This window comes from Sorex fumeus, unplaced genomic scaffold (genome assembly GCF_029834395.1).
Source record: "Sorex fumeus unplaced genomic scaffold, SorFum_2.1 ptg000002l, whole genome shotgun sequence".
NCBI lineage: Eukaryota > Metazoa > Chordata > Mammalia > Eulipotyphla > Soricidae > Sorex > Sorex fumeus.
The window spans coordinates 20,712,593-20,727,058 of record NW_026606059.1 but is presented as its reverse complement, the minus strand read 5'-3'; the positions used below and the strand labels follow the sequence as shown (position 1 = coordinate 20,727,058).

The following is a 14,466-nucleotide window of genomic DNA, read 5'->3' as shown; positions in this document are numbered from 1 at the left end:
GGCTACCGAATGTAACCTGTCCACACGGCAGAGTCTGACAAACTCCCCATGGCGTACCCAACATGCCAAATACCAGTAACAATGATGGGTCTCATTCTCCTAACCCTGAAAGAGCCTTGAATATGGCACTTTTTAAAATCTCAGGGCTAGGACGAAGGAGACGTTATTGGGGCCTGCTCGAGACAATCAAAGAATAACAGGATGATCGTGATCGTGATCTAGAAAAATTCTTATACTAATTACTATGATTATTAATTTTATTTATTGTGGTTATCATCTTTATTGTTATAAACACCTAGGACAGATTCCATATAAATCAGACTCCAATATCAGTAAAGGACATTTTCAGCAAGTTGTCATTCATATCTGTGATGTTCTTGGAACCTCTTACTCATAAACTTTATCTGTGAATTCTAATTTCTCTTTATATTTCTATCTGTTTTTACTGTGTTTTAACACAGTTAATATATTTTATCATGTTGTTTAGCACACTGAAATTAATTTCAGAGATTATCAATGTACAGTAAAAATCTTATTTAATGTTTTAGTGCTAGAAATGCATTTGTAGAGTTTCTATCTGTATTTTTCAGACTTGTCTTAGCTGTCTCTTTATTTGGAATTCTGCTATACTATACATCTTAATTATTTGCAGAATATGAGCAGGATTTATTCTTTAACTCATTTTAGTGTTGGCTGTCTTTGAATGAGTTTTATTTTGTGGTTAGCCTGACAACTTTCTATATTTTAGTTCCCAGGAAATCACTAGGATCACTTTAATTAAGAATAACACACAGACAGTGACAATAGTTGTTAGGCCACATAGTTATGTGATAAAAATGCTCTTGTCATCTCAATGTCTCCTCCTCTCAAGATCAGTGCTCAGAACAGAACAGCAGAAAGCTGAATAGAAGGGGAAAGCAGAAATGGATGAAGAAAATGAAGAATGGAATCAATATGAGAGAGAAAGATTACATTTTCTTCTATGAATAAGACTAAAATACAGCAAGAATAGCATTTCCCTTTCATGAGGCTACTCACATATCATTTGGAAAATAAAAAGTATATGGGGATTCTTTTGTTTGGACGTCATCTCCCTTTAACAAAGAAGTAAGATACTTCTTAGCTAACTTCTTAAATATTTTTTTGCTTTCTATTGGTTTTTTTTATTCTAAAGCTACATATATTTGTCAATAACTCCTGCAATGATTTTAATAATATATTTACTTTTTAGGTTTTGTTCATACATTATAATTTTAAATACTTAATATTATATATATCTATTTTTACATTAAAAACAAGATATTTTTAAGTTCATTATTATATAAAGGACTCTCTTTAGAATTTTTCTACAGTCACTTACCCACCATTTCTCACTCTTGTTATGTTTTTACTTCTTTGTAATGAAATTAAAGAGCTAAAAACATATGATTCAAACTCTTTTCAACATACATATTATTTTTCATATAATTTTGATACAAAATATTTTGAAAAATGTCCCATAATTATTTGAATAATTCTACTTTTTAACTTAAATATTTATAATTAGTTCTTTTATCTACAACTCTCCATTCTGACTGCAAACTGATCCAATAATTAAAGAACATATATATTTAAGGACAACTTGATAGAAAGTTTACTTCTATTTATATAAAAATGTAAAATATTTTACTATAGATTTCATACATTAATTTGACTAATGATATTGTGGGTGGTAAATTTTATGTTAATTTTTTCTGGAAGTTAATTTTGTAAAAAGAGTTCTAAAATCTATGTAAATTGTATTCATTTTTGACACACTTGGATGCTTATAAGGCATTAACTCCTTCTGAATATAGCTAAATAAGAAAGATTTTTATAACTTCTGGGGAGGTATCAGGCCAGACCTGACAATATCCAGGGCTTACTCTTGGCTTTGTGCTCAGAGATCACTCATGGAGGAACTCACTGGGGGACCATATGCATTGCTTAGGGTTGAATTGGAGTCAGCCACATGCAAGGCAAGCACCTAACCCTCTGTACTATCTCTCTGACCTAATTTTCATCATTTCTTGAACCATGTCATTTCTACTTCAAAAACTATTACAGTTGCTTTTTTTATAGAATATGTTCAGAAGTTCTATTTCTATTTTACTTATTTAGGTTTGGAGGCCACTGGGCTATGGGCAGGGCTAAGAGATCACTCCTGGTGGTGTTTGGAGGAACCATGTTGGTGACAGGAATCAAGCCTGAATCTGCTACATGCAAAGAAACAGCCTTCCTGCTGTATTATCACTCTGTCCCTCTATTCTCATTTTAGAGATGTTTTTCCTAAGTACTACAGGCTTTATCCCTGAGACTTTACAAATTCTTCAATTGAAGAACTCTACCTAACACTAATAAAATCAGAGATAAACTACAAAGGAGATAATATGCAAAAGTATACTCAAGTCATATCTTACGGCCAGCTTCTATTGAATAATCCAGACCAGGGCTTGTCTCCTTTTCTGTAAATAATCAAAATAGCTGGGACATCAAAAATATCATTTGTATCTTTTTACCAAGGTATTATTCAGTTCCCCTAGATTAAAACCAAATTTTAAGATATGTCCCATAAAAATATTTGTCAAACTGAAATCAAAGTTTATCTTGTATTTGTTTTTTGTTTGGGGGCCACAGCAACTCAGGGATCACTCCTGGCAGGCTTGGGGGACCATATGGGGTGCTATGAATCGAACCCAGATCAGCCATGTGGAAGGCAAATGCCCTCTCCACTCTACCACTATATTAGCCCCTCCTACATTTGAACTTTCTAATAAAACATTTCAACTGTTGATCTGTACCAGTGCAAAGCATCCTTAGTCCCAGGCATAGAGCTGACAGCTATTTTCTCTACTTCGTTTCTTGACCAAGACAAGTTACATGGAAAATGGAGAGTTAAGGAGAAGAACTTCTTAAGCAATGTGGCTTAAGGAAAGAATATGGGAAGGACTGTGAATGCAGGAAGACAGAACAGGGTTATTAAAAGAATAAATCTATCTTAATAGTTCTAAGTTTAGGAACCTCATAATAGTGAAGGCCCTTACCAAGGCTACAATAATGTTTTTCATTATTTGTGATGCTATGAGAGCAAAATTACTGGGTTCATACCCTTTACTACTACTAATTTCTTTTCATCTTATTATTTATAGCATATATATATATATATATATATATATATATAATGGCTCCACATAAGTAAGTTTACATTTATTTATTTGGTTTTCCAAAGTAATACATAAGGCATTATAATCTAAAATTTATTTTCACTACAGTATTTCTACAAATGAAAAATTATTTCTTATTTTAAAAAGTATGTTCACTCAAAATCGCATATGTGCAGAACAATATTAAACAAATTTTCATTGATGTCAAATCAATAAAAAGGCTTTTTTGTGTGTGTGACTTCCATTTCTTCCAAAAGTCTCTTATAATTTCCAATACAAGAGGAAAAGGAAATGGAATGTAAGTAAAATGGGTAAATAGGATTAATCACATGATCACTGTCACTGTCACTGTCCTCCAGTTGTTCATCGATTTGCTCGAGCGGGCCCAGTAACGTCTCCATTGTGATAATCATTACTGTGTTTGATATATTGAATACGTCACAGGTAACTTGCCAGGCTTTGCCGTGAAGGCGAGATACTCTCGGTAGCTTGTCGGGCTCTCCGAGAGGGTTGGAGGAATCGAACTCGGGTCAGCCGTGTTGGCCACTTGCAAGGCAAACACCCTACCTGCTGTGCTATCGCTCCAGCCCGACATATAAAAATGATTTTGGTGTTGATCATAAGGTAATATATATAACTACATATAATATATGAACTATAAAGTTGCAAAACTGAAGTTAAAAAACTATAAATGTAAAATATATATCAGCCTTTCTTATTCTGATCTCCTATTGGCTCCCAGAATATTTCAAGGTAGTTACAAGTAAAAAAATCATGAAAATGAGAACAAGAGGCCATAGGAAGCAAACAAGGTCAGAAGAGAACTGCAGTCAGAAAAAGTTTGAGAAAAACTATTTTACGTGTCAGATTTGTAGGTACCAATGGTTTCATCAAATAAACAGCTTTGGAGCTAGTTGTTTTCACTTTAAAGGGAAGGCTGAAGGTCTTGTCTAATACGCTTTTCTTTTTTAATTTTGTTTAAGAGAAATAACTGTGACTTTAGGGGAAAGACTTAATGGGTACATTGAAATCAATTCTGTCTGTTCAGTTTAGTTAACCTTGAGTAAATTCACTTAATCTTGTTTTTCCAGTTTATTCAAGTCAACTAATATTAGGCTGAATCAAATGAAGTTGGTATTATTTGTTTATTTTTTTTAACTTTCACATGTAGTAGTTTTATCTGATTCAGTAAAACAAATAATAATGTCAGTGCCAGTAAAGTTTTCAAAGGATTAAAAAGTTATTAAAATGGTTAAAAAAGTCATTATTAGTTGATTTTGAATTAAACTAGGATACGTACTTTGGTTATAATGAAGTAGTAACCCAGTAACGTCTCCATTGGAGACTTTGTTGTTACTGTGCCTGGCATATCGAATACTCTCGGTAGCTTGCCGGGCTCTCCGAGAGGGGAGGAGGAATCGAACTCGGGTCGACCATGTTGGCCGTGTGCAAGGCAAATGCCCTACCCGCTGTGCTATCGCTCGATAGCACAGCGGTAGGGCATTTGCCTTACACGCAGTCAACATGGCCGACCCGAGTTCGATTCCTCCGCCCCTCTCAGAGAGCCCGGCTACCGAGAGTATCTCGCCCGCAAGGCAGAGCCTGGCAAGCTCCTCGTGACGTATTCGATATGCCAAACACAGTAACAACAAAGTCTCCAATGGAGACGTTACTGGGCCCGCTCGAGCAAATCGATGATCAACGGGAGGGCCTTTACTTAGCTTTTTACTTTACGTACTTTGGTAATAAATAATCAGAGAAATATAGACATCCATATCATGACAGAACAACTTCTTAGTATTTTTGTTTACTTTTTGTTTTGAGGCCACATCCAGAGATGCTTGGGACTCACTTTTGGCTCTGTGCTCAGAGAAAACTCCTGATGGTGCTCAGGGGACCATGTATAGTATGTGGGCTCAAACCGAGATCAAACATGCTGTCTGTAAGACAAGCACCGAATTCCTTGTACTATGTCTCGATCCCTAAGACCGAACAGTTTTTGAAGCAAAAACACCAAAGTGTTTGTCAGAAGCATCTGCTCTTTATTAATAGCACTGATCAAATTTTTAAAAAAATAGAACACAGAAAACGAGTTGCTGAAAATGGTTGGAGATAGTAAGAAGAGAAGAAACGAAAACAAGAGAAAAGAAATTTAAAAAGAGAAAGTGATCAATCCCCCAAAGGAGATTTAAAAAAGAAATACAGTAAGGAAACAACAAACAACTGAACTGAACTGAAGTCATCAGAACTGAAGATTTAGTCTATGAAGAATTTACATGGCGGGAGGGGAGGAGATGCAAATGGGAGAGGTCCTTCGGACACCAGTGGAGGGAAGCAGGCTCTCAGTGGTGGGGTGGTACTCATGAAAAGCATGAGGAAAAGTTCATAAACCCGTTAGTTAAATAAAAATAAATAGATAAATAAAAATAGAATATAAAAATACATATTTAGGGCTGGAGCGATAGCACAGCGGGTAGGGCGTTCGCCTTACAAGCGGCCAACATGGCTGACCCGAGTTCGATTCTCCGCCCCTCTCGGAGAGCCCGGCAAGCTACCAAGAGTATTCGATATGCCAGACACAGTAACAACAAAGTCTCCAATGGAGACGTTACTGGGCCCGCTCGAGCAAATCGACGATCAACGGGAGGGTCTTTACCTTTACCTTTACCATGGAAAATATTAAAAATAAAATTTTTTCTATTATTTTAAAATATTCCTGAAAGTGGACACAAATCTATTGTTTTTAGTGTGCTGTGCGTGTGTGTGTGTGCACATTCTAAGCTATTTAGTTTTACCTTGGAAATGAAAAGATTTAACATTTCCTTTCAAAGCTAGGTAAAACATGAGTCATGCCATGAGTCAAGTTTCCTAAAAAGACTTTAAGAATGAGATGAAGACATAGTTTCTGGGATCTTTTCTAGAGTTTGTTACTAGAGAAGTTTCTCTCATTGTGTAGCGCACTGGCAACCACAAGTCAGAGCATCGTCTCCTGAGTGTGAAGCCAGTTCTAGGTGTTGCTTTTGCAACTGCCTTTTACCACTGATGCTCCTTCTCTTCCTTTGGAAGAGGGAGAGGAGGCGGATGCAGTCTGAATGGTTCTTAAAAAAAAAAAGTATGAGATGACAGAGACAGAGAATGCAGTTCTGGGCTACATTCCCCCTTAATTGCAAGGAGAGATGACTCAGTTTTTAGTCACTTGACCACTATCTATTTTGCTGTTATATTCATTATGAAAAGAATCACTGTCACTGTCACTGTCCTCCCATTGTTCATCAATTTGCTTGAGCGGGCCCAGTAACATTGTGAGGCTTGTTACTGTGTTTGGAATATCGAGTGTCATCAGGAGGAGCTTGCCAGGCTTTGCCGTGTGGGTGAGATACTCTCAGTAGCTTGCCAGGCTCTCCAAGAGGGGCAGAAGAATGGAAGGCGGAGAAGTTGAACTCGGGTGGGCCCAGTTGGCCACATGCAAGGCAAATGCCCTACCCGCTATGCTATTGCTCCAGCCCATGAAAAGAATACATGTTAAATAATACCTTTTTTATAGAAACAATAAAAAGTAATCATTGTCAAACAGATTATCAACTCAAAATCCCAGTTAATCACTTGAAGGACTCTTAAAAACCAAAGGAGTGTCCCCACACTAGCTGACAAAATCAAAATCTTTTGGACTTGATTTGTCGAGAGTTTAATTTTTCCAGAAGTTCTATAAAATTCTTTTTTAATGACAAGTTTGAAAAACTACAGTAAAACATGACTTTATCAACTTTGTGCCCCTAAAATGTATCGGTACTTACTCTCTTGTAACAAATAAATGACTTGCTTAAAATTTTCCTATAAGGTCCAGAGAGATCTGACAGTGGGTAGGGCCTTTGCTTTGTAATATCTGACCCAGGTTGGATCCCTGGGACCCCAAGATGGTCTCCAGAACAGAGTCAGGAGTGATCCCTGAGTGCAGAGCCAGGAGCAAGCCCCAAGCATCGTCAAGTGTGTCTCCCCACACCCAAAATAAATCAATAATAAAGATAAAGTTTTCTTTAAATTCAATGAATTCTCACACACTTCAGGCCAAACCTTTTTGGGTATTTTTGGTTTTATTTTTGCTTCTTTTAGAATTCAGATGCCTGTTCCTGCTTTGGTACTGAACAAGTGAAATTGATTTTTTGTGTAGTCTGAGATTCTGTGTTACATTAAATGAGTAAACTACTAATCTGTTCAAAATGCCAAGACAAATCTAATTAACTGAATGTCCAACCAACAGAACCATATTTTGTCAGTTTTAGAGAACGGAAGCCTGAGATTAGAGTCAACATGGCTGGTTTCTTCCTGATTTGCAGTCACTGAGCTCCCATATTCTCTGTGTGGGTATTCTGCACATACATAGAATTGGAGTAGAGAATAGGAATATTCTCTATATACTTCAGGATGTTCTCTTAATAAATGTGTTCATAAGAATCACGCTTATAAGCTCTGCTTCTAGTAAAATAAGTCAAAGATAATACAAAGAAGTTTACATCACTTATATCACAGTGAGTCCTTACCATGAATGTTTTGAAGTTTGATAGTTTCTGTGAGAAAGTTGCCATGTGTGTTTTTATTGTCCTCTTTCTAAATTGGAATTACAGCCAAAGTTACAAAGCATCACTGGATTTTACCTCAATTGGTTGGTTCAGGGGCTGGAGTGATAGCACAGTGAGTGGGTAGGGTGTTTGCCTTGCACGTGCTGGGTTCGATTCCCAGCATCCCATATGGTCCCCTGAGAACATCCAGAAGTAATTTCTGAGTGCAGAGCCAGAAGTAACCATTGTGTATCACCAGGTGTGACCCAAAAAAAGTAAAAAAAAAAGTAGAGTCAGTGGTAGATTCCTGTCTTCTTAGTTTAAAGGTCACAGAACAGGAGAAGCCTGAGAGAACCCTTTCTTGTTAAGTAATTCAGTTCAGTTCTTCATAAAGATGGATGCTGATTCAAGGGAGCCAATACCTCTAGAATAACAGAATCTGACCTTACCTACCCAATGCTCATTTTTCCTGATTTTCTTACAGATAAGTCCCTGGTTTCATGTGAAGTAGAAATTATGGCATCTCCACACAACACTCCTTGGTCCAAAATGGCTGAGATTCATTATATAACTAATTTCTGATAAAAAACACAGAAGCAAAAGTTTAAGAAAAAATTTACTGTAAAACCTTTTTTCATAGGAGTGGGGTTGGTTATGCCTCAAAAGGATTGCTCAGGAGTCCCAGGGACCCCTCCTAGACCTTCCAATGCCGGAGCCCAGGGATATTGATAACACTAAATTTAGGCAACTTCAAGTGAGAGGGAAGACAATTTGCACAAGACTACTCTAACTACTGCTAAGACTGAATCCCAAACAACCCTCAGATTGAATAACTCACTGGAAGTTCTTACAGAACTCACTGAAAGTTCTTCTACTCAGGGTAGGGCTCACCACAGGGATAGAACACAGGTAAAAATAAGCCAAGGGAAGAAAACATAGGGAAGAGTCCTAGAAAGTTCTAGAAATTGTGTTTCTGTTTCTTCTCCTCATGGATTTATATATAGGTAGCTCCCCATCATTGACGTATGAAAATAATGAGTATTGCCCACAGAAATCAACTCAACTGTTTGGTTGTTTTGGTGTTTTGTTTTATTTGGTGGATAAGAGTTTCCATCACATTCTACCCACGTGAATATTCTTTAGTTTCGAGCCTACCCAGTTGTTTTTGTTCTCAATTCCTTCCATTGAACAAACAAAATCCCACAGGTCAAGACACTGAAGGGAACTGAAGATAATCTCCCAATAACCCAAGGCCAACCTTCTCCTTGGAGGAACTTATTCTATACCACACAAAACATATTATTTTACATTGAACTGACTTTTAGGTTAATTGCCCAAATATATGGTCAATTCATTGCATCAGAGAACTCCTGCTAAAATTAATTCATTCCCATTAAGTTTTTAGTTTAAGTTGCATTCAAATATCATAATAATATATTGGCTGCACCAGATGTGCTGTAAGTGCTCTAGAAATGAGAGAAACTTTTCCAGGTAGCTTCCAATCTGACAGTTGTTTCTTAACACTAAAAATCAGGATGACCTTTGTTACAAGTCATACTTCTTAACTTCAATTCAAAGAGCAACATTGTAGGGAAAATAAATCTGTTTCTGAAGAAGAGGTATCTCAAAGATAACACATTGAAGTAAAAGGAGCATGATTTAATTTCATGCCATTCGAGAAACAAATTAGGGATCATAAAGAATCATGGACAATGAAAATTTGGCATTCAATATATGTAGAGTTAAAGTAGAAAAATCTGAGACTTTGCAATTCAAATAAAATCATCAATAAAGGCATCTCCAAGCTGTACACATGCCAATGAATATAGAACTGTCATTTTGGTAGCATTTCATAAGAATTACGATTGGGGTGTTTTGAAGAAGCTTGATAAACCGTGTCACACAGAAGAAAGTGTTTATAGTTGGACATGCATTAAGGAAGGAGATAGACTTTCTGTATCACTGAATCACTGCCATCCTGTTGTTCATCGATTTCCTTGAGCAGGCACCAGTAATGTCTCTTTCTTCCTAGCCCAATATTTTAGAAAGTGCCACATTCAAGGCTCTTTCAGGGTCAGGGGAATGAGACCCATCATTGTTTCTGGTTTTTGGCATATTTAATATGCCACGGGGAGTTTGCCAGACTCTGCCATGCGGGCAGGATACTTTTGGTAGCCTTCCGGATTTTCCAGAGTAAGAACTAGATAATAAGATGTCCAGGAGCTGGGTTTTATAGACTTTAAGTCTTGGCCATTGATGAATTACATGGCACGGGGGGAGGGGGGCAGTTGGTGAGTGTGATGCCTACTACTGGAAGACTTTCTAACTTAGAAATATTTATGATATATGAAAAAGGGGTGAGTTGTATTCAGAAATATGTAGACGTCTAGAATATTTGTTTTCATGAAATGGGGCTACTTTGGGGGCTGGAGAGAGAGCACAATGGATAGGATACTTGTCTTACATACAGCCAACTTGGGTTCAATCCCCAGCATTCTATATGGTCCCCTGAGCCCAGCCAGGTGTAATCCCTTTGCCAGAGACAAGAGTAATCCAGGAGCACTTCTGTGTATAATCTCCAAATTTAAGAAACTCCAAAATGGACAGACTTTCATCCTGCCTGAGACAGAGGGCAAAAAAGCATTTAGAATTGGGGAAAGGTATGTAGAAACCCAATTGTGGAGAAAATCTGTAATTATTCCATACATCAAATAAACTCTGGAGTTTAAGTTGATTTGGCATCACGTACAAAGAAATACTTAAAAAAATATTCTCCAGGCAGAAGAATAAAGGATGGCTTGAAGTAGAGAAATCTACAAGCCAGATCACATGCCTTTTGCTTCAAAATGTTATTAGTTCCACCCTTTATTTTTGCATCGACACAAATGACATAATTGGATCTCAAAGGCAAAAAACTCTGAAATTCAAAAAATATAAATTTACTTTGTGAGCTGGAGTGATAGCACAGCGGTAGGGCGTTCGCCTTACAAGCGGCCAACATGGCCGACCCGTGTTCGATTCCTCCGCCCCTCTCGGAGAGCCCGGCAAGCTACCGAGAGTATTCGATATGCCAGACACAGTAACAACAAAGTCTCCAATGGAGACGTTACTGGGCCCGCTCGAGCAAATCGACGATCAACGGGAGGGCCTTTACCTTTTACCTTTTAAGAAGGAAGCTTTGGGTCCCCTGGTGGCCTGTAGGGAGGCCTTCTGATTGTTTCTTTCTGGTTTTATTCTTGGTCCATACTGGTCCTATGCTGACTCTGTCCCTTAAAGCTCAGAGTCCAGCGTGCTCTCCTGTCTTGCTCAGCCGCTCCATAGGCTGTTGCTGGGGGCTCGGTGACCTGGCTCTTTGGAGTCCCATTGCCCTGCTGCTCTTTGTCCCTTTGACTTTCCTTTGTTCTATGGCCACATGGAAGTGGGTAAGAACTGCTGCTTTTCTGGCCATCTGTGTGGCTACTGTTGAGGGGTCCACTTGGATGTGAGCATAGGGTGCAAGAGGAAAGTTACCTGAGCTGTGCTCCCCTTATAAGTGCCATTATCTTTACTCCTTAGGTATTCCCATTGTAGTTGAACTCCACTGCCCAACCATCACCACACTCCAGGCCACTTTCCAGACATTCAGGACAAGCCTCATGCATGAACAAAGTCCCATGGAACCAAGATAATGTGGAACTTTGTGACCTTGGACTCTGGACTCAACAGGACCCCGGAACAGAAATCCTCTGCCTGCTTCCCCCAGTCTCTGGTGACTCAGGGATCACATCCATAAGCCACACCAAATAATCTCCTCATCAGTCACCCTCCAGAACTCAGGATGCTCCTCCCAGACGGGAGTATAAAATGACGCTCTGAGAAACATACCACCGGACTTTGCACCAGGCTGTGGGGCGGGTGAGAGTTCTCCCCACCCCAAGGGACCCAGCCCCAGCAACCGACCTCCACCATCCAACCACCATCACGCTCCAGGCTGCTTTCTGGACACATTATAAGACACTTCCTACCCATTTTCCACAATTACTACACCACAGCTGATGGGGTTCAGACAGTAGGCAACAAATCATAGAGAAAAATATATAAATATATCCCTCTCAGCAAGCCCGGCAAAATACTGAGAGTAATCCACCCACACGGGCAGAGCCTGGCAAACTCCCCGTGGCATATTCAATATGTCAAATACAGTAATGACAAGAAGTCTCATTCCCCTGACACTGAAAGAGCTTCCAATCATTGGGAAAAGATGAGTAAGAAGAGGCTGCTAAAATCTCAGGGCTGAGAGGAATAGAGATGTTACTTGGGCCAGCAAGAGTATTTCCACAATCAATGGGATGAGAGTGACAGTGATACAGTGATATATTTAGTCACTTGTGGATCACACGTTATTCAGGATTGGGTTTTGAGCATACAATAATTGCTCTAATTCCTATATTAGTGATCACTTCCCTTCTTCAATGCCTCCCGTTTCCCTCCCACCCACCAGTCTGTCTCTGCCAGAGGCACTGTGGGGTAACTTTGGGCAGTGTGGTTTATAGTGCTATTACTGATGGGGTCTCACAAGTAGCACTTCCCTGAATTTGCCACAGCACCCCTCCTCCTCCCAGTTGGTCACTCCCCACCACCAGTGTTGTGCTCTTTTCCCTGCCTTATTTCCCCTCCCCCTCCCTTTACCTGTCTGTGCCAAGCTTCCTTCTGAAGATCAGTTCTCATGTTCCACATTTCTATTGCTCCTGGGCATTTGTTTTTCCCCTGCTATGTTTCTTTATATTTTACATATGAAAAAAAGATCATTCTGTGTTTGTCTATGATAAGCTTCACTCTGCAGGATCGTCTCCATCCATGTAGCAGCAAACTGCATAAGAAATTATCATTGTGTGTTGATTTTATCATTTCTTCCATTGTGTGCCATATTATTGCTATGAACATGTAGCACTGTAGTACTGTCATCCCGTTGTTCATCAATTTGCTCGAGCGGGCACCAGCAACGTCTCCATTGTGAGACTTGTTAGTGTTTTTGGCATATTGATTACACCATTTGCTCGAGCGGGCCCAGTAACATCTCCATTGGAGACTTTGTTGTTACTGTGTCTGGCATATCGAATACTCTCTGTAGCTTGCCGGGCTCTCCGAGAGGGGCGGAGGAATCGAACTCGGGTCGGCCATGTTGGCCGCTTGTAAGGCGAATGCCCTACCCGCTGTGCTATAGATTACACCATGGGGAGCCAAGGGGAGCTTGCCAGGCTCTGCCATGTTTGCAAGATACTCTCGGTAGCTTGCCAGACTTTCCAAGAGGGACGGAGGAATAGAACCCAGGTTGGCCACGTGCAAGACAAACGCCTACCCGCTATGTTATGGCTCTAACTATGAACATAGGGATGCAAATGTCTGTTCTCCGTTACGCTTTGGGACCCTTGGGGTATATTCCAAGAAGTGAAATTGCTTGTTCAAATGGAAGATCAAGTCTTACTTTTTGAAAAAAATGTCTATATTGTGTTTCTGGAAGTCTGGGCCAGACAATAATGTCTCCTTGTTTTGATTTGCATTTCCCTAATGAACAGCGATGCAGAGCATTTTTTTGTGTAAGCCTTTTGGTCATTAATATGTCTTCTTTAACGAAGTTTCTTTTGATATCTTTCCCACATTTTTGATGGAATTGATGGTTTATTTTCTTTCTTTCTCTCTTTCTTTCTTTCTTTCTTTCTTTCTTCTTTCTTTCTTTTTTCATTTTCAAATGGTTCTATCGGTTCTTTTTAAATTTTACATATTAGCACTTTATCATATAAGTGCTGAACAAATATTTTCTCCAATGTTTTTGTATTTTGACCACTATTTCCCTTGAGATGCAGAACCTTCTTAATTTAATGTAGTCACATTTATTTATCTTTGTTTCTATTTGCTTTGCCAATGATGACTCCTTAAAGTTGTCTCTAGCTTCAATGTCATAGAGAGCCTGCCTATATTCCCTCAGTGTAGGTCTGATATTGAGATGTTTATTCCATTTTGATTTGACTTTTGAGCATAGTCTTACAAAGGGGTCAGAGGTCAACTTTTTGCATGTAGTTGACTAGTTTTGCCAACAACAATTGTTGGAGAGGATTTTCTCACTCCACTTCATATGTTTTACTCCTTTATCAAATATTACTTGCCCACATACCTGATAATCTGTCTCTGAATTTTCAATTTTATTCCAATGATTTGAGAGTCCATCTTGATATGACTGACTATGCTTTTGTAAGAGAGCTGGAGATAGAACAGTGAGTAGGTTTCTTGCTTTGCACTCAGCTGACCTGAGTTCAATTTCCTGCACCCCCTATGGTCCCTCAAACTGAGCAGTAGTAAGAAGCAGAATCAGAAGTAAGCAAAAAATAAATAAATAAACAGAAGATATATTTAAAATAGCAGACTGGATTATTTGGTGCTTCTCTCCTTATGCAGCCTCCACTTCAAGCATACGAAAACCACTGATCGTAACAGAACAACACATGACTGGGTCCTTTTACCCCATCACTAGTCCATTAGCCATTTTGCTTTTACCAAATTCCTCCATTAGCAATTTAAACCCTGAGTTTCAGGCTGAGTTGAGATGGTCTGGGAGGATAAGACCAGCATCATCTCAGGTTGCTAGCACCTCAATAAACCTGCATCAACTGTTGTCTCTTCAGTACAGGTCTTTGAGCAGCAAGCAACTGGACCTGGGGTTTGGTGACATCCTCACATCTGCACGGGGAGGC

The 14,466-nt window shown here is 39.0% G+C and overlaps 1 non-coding gene across 1 annotated transcript; it reads left to right on the top strand.

Annotated features, from left to right (window-relative positions):
* The first annotated feature begins 6,075 nt into the window (after window positions 1–6,075).
* Window positions 6,076–6,279, top strand: LOC130023558 (small nucleolar RNA U3). Its single transcript, XR_008792480.1, has one exon. It is a non-coding gene; the product is annotated as a small nucleolar RNA U3 (small nucleolar RNA).
* The last annotated feature ends 8,187 nt before the right edge of the window (window positions 6,280–14,466 follow it).